Genomic DNA, 6,000 nt, shown 5'->3' with positions numbered 1-6,000 from the left:
CCCACCTCCCCCAGAATCGGTTCCAATGCCCCAGGAATTTGAATCCCTCCCTGCTGCACCATTGCTCAAGCCACGTATTCATCTGAGCTATCCTGCGATTCCTACTCTGACTAGCACGTGGCACTGGTAGCAATCCCGAGATTACTACTTTTGAGGTCCTACTTTTTAATTTAGCTCCTAGCTCCTTAAATTCATTTCGTAGGAACTCATCCCTTTTTTTACCTATGTCATTGGTACCAACGTGCACCACGACAACTGGCTGTTCTCCCTCCCTTTTTAGAATGTCCTGCACCCGCTCCGAGACATCCTTGACCCTTGCACCAGGGAGGCAACATACCATCCTGGAGTCTCGGTTGCGGCCGCAGAAACGCCTATCTATTCCCCTTACAATTGAATCCCCTATCACTATCGCTCGCCCACTCTTTTTCCTGCCCTCCTGTGCAACAGAGCCAGCCACGGTGCCATGAACTTGGCTGCTGCTGCCCACTCCTGATGAGTCATCCCCCTCAACAGCACTCAAAGCAGTGTATCTGTTTTGCAGTGGGATGACCACAGGGGACCCCTGCACTACCTTCCTTGCACTACTCTTCCTGCTGGTCTTCCATTCCCTCGCTGGCTGTGGACCCTTCTCCTGCGGTAAGACCAACTCGCTACACGTGATACTCACGTCATTCTCAGCATCGTGGATGCTCCAGAGTGAATCCACCTTCAGCTTCAGCTCCAACTCCGCAACGCGGACCGTCAGTAGCCGGAGGTGGACACACTTCCCGCACATGTAGTCGTCAGGGACACTGGTGTTGTCCCCGTGTTCCCACATGGTACAGGAGGAGCATATCACATGACCGAGCTGTCCTGCCATGACTTAACCCTGAGATACACTTAAATTGCCGACAACAATGTTAAAAGTTACTGACTAATAAAGAAAAAGAAAAACTACTCACCAATCAGCAGCCAATCACTTACCACGTTGGCTGTGACGTCACCTTTTGATTTTTTTCTACTTCTTTTTTGACTTCTCTCAGCTGGAGCTGCACCGGTACGCCTCTCTCGATGTTTAATGTAAAGCCCTTGCTCTCGTACGCATCGGTGAAGGTGTTGACAATGGTTTGGAGTTCGACCTTCAGGTGTGCACAAATGCAAGCGTCGTCTGCATACTGTAATTCAATGGCAAAGGATGGGATGAACTTGGAACTTGACTGGAGGTGACAGAGGTTGAAGAATTTCCCGTTTGTTCTGTAGATTAGCTCCACTCCAGCGGGGAGCTTATTGAGGGTGAGATGGAGCATTGCAGCAAGGAAGATCGAGAAGAGCGTTGGTGCGGTGACACAGCCTTGCTTGACCCCGGTCCGCATGTGTATTGTGTCTGTAGTGGATCCGTTGGTCAGGATCACAACTTGCATGTTATCATGAAGCAGGTAGAGGATGGTGACAAACTCTTGAGGGCAGCCGAATTTGAGGAAGACACTCCATAATCCCTCACGGTTGACAGTGTCGAAGAACTTTGTGAGGTCAAAGAAGGCTATGTACAGACGCCTCCCTGCATTTTTCTTGAATTTGGCGCACGGTGAAGATCATGTCCATTGTGCCCCTTAGTGGGCGGAATCCGCATTGTGACTCTGGGAGGAGCTCTTCAGCCACTGGGAGAAGGCAATTGAGGAGAATTCTTGCGATGACTTTCCCTGTGGCGGACAGTAGGAAAACTCCTCTGGAATTACCGCAATCGGACTTGTCACCTTTCTTGAAGATGGTCATGATTGCCCTAGATCCCCTAGAATGCTCTCCTCCTTCCAAATAAGAGAAATTAGTTCATGGATTCACTCTAATAGTACTTCTCCGCCATGCTTTAGTGCTTCGACAGGGATTCCATCTTCTTCTGAGGCCTTGTTCTTCAGTTGTCAGATGGCCTTTTCAATCTCATGCCGGGCTGGGGTTGTGTTGAGGTGGTGATGGGTAGCATGCTGTGGGATGGAGTCGAGGAAACTCACATCGAAGACAGGGTCTCGGTTGAGGAGACCTTCGAAATGTTCTTTTCAGTGGGCACTGACTGCCTCTCTGTCCTTAATGAGTACCTCTCCATTCTTGGTCCTCAGTGGGGTAGGAATTTGAATGCTTGGGCTGTAGGCGGTCTTGACTGTGCTAAAGAATCCACATACAGCGTGATTGTCGGCTCGTTGCTGGATCTCCTGCGCTTTTTCCACCCACCATCTGTTCTTTAGTTTTATGTTGGACCTTGGCCTTCAGACATTTATAGAGCTGCTTTCTTGCTCTCATGTTATGATGCTGTTTTCAGTTCAAGAATGCCTTGCGTTTGCAGCTTATTAACTCCTGGATCACCTGGTCGTTCTCATCGAACCAGTTTTGATGTTTCCTTATGGACTGACCAAGCGTCTCTTCACAGGTGCTAATTATGGAGGTCTTGAGGACAGACCAGGCACTGTGGTCACTCTACATCTCCGGTTCATTGGAAGTTGTCAGGTTGGTTATGAGGCACTGGCTGAATAGGGCATTCATAGCCGGGTCTTTGCGTGCTCCAGCATTGATTTTCCTGCAGCAGTGTTTCTGTTGCTGCTGCTGTTTTGGGGCAACATTGATGGAAATAACAGAGCGGATTAGGTGGTGATCAGTGCAGCAGTCGTCAGCTCCTGTCAAGGCGTGGGTGATGTGGACGATGACTTAGTCTAGCAGGTGCCAGTGCTTGGAGCGAGAGTGTTGTCATGAGGCCTTGTACTTGTCTCTCTGACGGAACAAGGTGTTGGTTATGACAAGGCCATGTTCTAAGCATTTCGTCAGGATGAAGGTACCGTTGGAGTTGGTTTTTCCTACCCCCTCTCTGCCGATCACACCTCCCCAGAGGTCTGTGTCCTGCATTAAAGTTGCCAAGGAGGATCAGCATGTCGCCCATTGGGACTCGGGACAGGGATTGTTCAAGGCTGAAGTAGAAGTCGTCTTGTTTGTAGTTTCTAGGGTTGGGGCATATGCACAGATGACCTAGGTTGAGCCGAAGGGTCATGAGGCATTCATTTATCCGCAAGGAGAGTCTCTGAGATGCCCAACTAGCTCATTTTTTATGGTGAAGCCAACCCCATGGAGGCGGTGTTCTTCTTCTGGTTTGCCTTTCCAGAGGAAGGTGCAACCACCACTTTGTTCCTTGAGCTGGCCTTCCCCTGCCCGCCGAGTCTCGCTTAGGACGATGATTTCTATGTCGAATTGTCTGACTTCCCGGACAACGATAGCAGTGCGACGTTCTGGTCTGTTGCTGTTGGAGTTGCCCATGAGGGTCCTGACGTTCCAGGTCCTGAACTTCATTTTAAAGGGTGGAAGATGCCTGTGCGTGAATTCTTTTAACGTGGGGTGGCCATTGCACAGCAGCTACCACATGGGCTTGACAGAGCAAGGTCTTGATCCAATGGCAAGGGGAACTAAGACGATTGGAGACCAAGCTCTGCTGCATGGGTGAAAACACTGTGCTCCACACACAGTGGTAGGAGGCATATTTAATTAAAAATCACATGAATGCAGTTATTATGTTCAGAATAACTCCACAAGACTGTTGTAAGCTCAAACCATTGTGACCTTGGTCTCTTTAATGTAACTCCAAAAGTGCGGAAGCAGCATGCTGGATTGCCTTTTATACCTGCTTGCCCAGGGTGCACAGGTAACCCTTGGGTCTCCTACAGGTGTGCTCCCTGGTGGCAAATCTTACACATTGGTGAGGTTTGCATACATAACAGTAGTAATAACATGATTAAGAATAATTAAAATCCCACAATGTTAAATAATATTGCAAGCAGCTTTTATTTTCAACTACTAAATTGCACTAGCCAAGTCCAGCTTTTATACTATATTAATAAGCTCTGCCATGTAAGGTAATGTTGCTTCTACTCCATGCCACACAACATTTCTCTATAACCAAATATAGCATCCAACAAACCTAACTATACCCTGCTGCGGAACATTGGCCCAGAATTTGCTGGAGTGGGACATCTCGTGGCGTGCCCGTTTGTTCGATTTTCTTTCTTCACCCTTCAGCTCAATTTTTGTGCCACAAATTTCCGGAAGTGCAAGTTCAACAGGCTATCTTGGACCTTGGTGAATGACATGACCAACAGTCCATCTCCTTAACCAATGAGATTTAAGGATAGAGAAAGAAACAGAGCGAACAATGGAGAAGGAAATAGGGCGAATTAGATATCAAAAGAAAAATAAAGAGAGAGAAAGAAAGATTGGATTAAGAGAGAGATTAAAAAAAAGACAAAGGAAAAGTAAGAAATAAAATAAAAAATTAAAAGTTTAAAAATAAATCTTAAAAAAAAAACAATTTACTACCTGCAAGAATGAGACTCCACAGTTTCAATTGTTCACTTTCTGGGCCAAAGAGGTTGATTGGCATTGCAGGAACATAAATCTCATCATTAAAATGGTACTTACTCTGTTAGGTGCCTGTCCTGACTTTCTGTGCTGAGTTTAATTCGTTTTAACAGTGCAAATGCAGTAATTTCTTGAACTCACGGGGAAGTTGATGCCGAAAATCTATTTTCGTGAGGCTAATGGCGAAACGACGCAAATTGTCCAGCAATTTGCGGCAATTCGCAACTCACGGGGTTTCTCTTCCTTGGCACAAATTGTTCGATGATTTATACATTAATAATGGCAAGCATATTAAATTCACTGCGATTTTGCCAGAAAATTCTGGGCTATTATGTTTTGCCCAACAGCCTTCTACGCAATGTGTCAAGTAATAGCTTTTCTATACGCAAAATATAAAAAGCACCAAATGTTATTAAAGCAGGTAGATATAGTGTATTATATTTCTTGGGTAAAGTATGCAAAAATATTTCATGAATGACAAACTAAAAAGTATAACTAACTTTGGTACTCATGAGCTCTCCAATTGTTCACTCGTTAAACAGTTTCCAAATTTCACCCTGAAACACATGCTTTCATCTATATTATTTTAATTTCTTCATCAATTTTCTCCCCGCCGTGTTCTCCACATGTCCAATGGATGCGCCACTATTTCACCAAATTAGCACTTATTTACCTTTTGAGTCTTGACAGCAAATATCAAGGGTCTGTGGGTGGGAGGAGAGGGTGAAAGGGAGCATCTACTGCTGCCATCTGTTGACTATAACATGGCTATGTTTGCTAAGATGAGAAAACTATGGTAAATAACAGCAGAATTGTGCCACACTAAATGTCCAGCAGCCTATACGCATGCATAAAATAAGATGTCTGTATTTACTGGGAAGAGCATAGTTTTAAAAAGTTACCAAATATATAAATTAAGGGTAAGTATACAATTCATTTAGGTTTTATTTTATAAAATGCATCAGTTCAACTTGAATAAAATGTGGCTTCTGTAAAGTGGCACTAACTTTCATTTTGGGAAACGTCTTGATGTAATCAAATACAATAGAAATTAATAGAAATAGTTAAACCACCTTCTGCTGTTTTTAAGCTGTCCTCACAGTTATTACACACTCGTATTTTTACCTAACTTTTTAGAAATGTTGTGACTTTCCACTACACAATCTGTTCCCCACTATTCATACCGAGATGAAAGTACCCAAGGAAATGCTGAGAGCTCGAGTTTTAGCATGTCTTTGCTGCAGGTTCTATCAATACATAAAAGTCTGTCGAGGTTCCAGGGAGTTTTGGATCTTCGCTTAATTTTCCTGCTTACTTACAAGCAGAATATATCACAGCAGTGGTGAAGGAAGAAAACTTAGCAGAAAACAATGGAGGAAATTGCAGGGTTATGGACCTGGAGCTGGTAAGTGGAACCACTTGCTGGCTGGCGCAGATACGATGGTAAGTACTGCAGCGAATCAAATACGGCCAGTGTGATCTCCTGGACTAGTTTTGATCACCTGGATGGATCAGAGTGGAATTTTCCCAGATTTTTTTTTTCCTCAATTGGCCTGGGTTTTTATCTGGTTTTTGCCTCTCCCAGGAGATCACATGACTGGAGTGTAAAATGTTTCGGTGCAAGGGGTGTCG

The sequence above is a fragment of the Pristiophorus japonicus genome, chromosome 15, assembly GCF_044704955.1.
Source record: "Pristiophorus japonicus isolate sPriJap1 chromosome 15, sPriJap1.hap1, whole genome shotgun sequence".
NCBI classification, from domain to species: Eukaryota; Metazoa; Chordata; class Chondrichthyes; family Pristiophoridae; genus Pristiophorus; species Pristiophorus japonicus.
Note: the sequence above shows the minus strand (reverse complement) of the source record.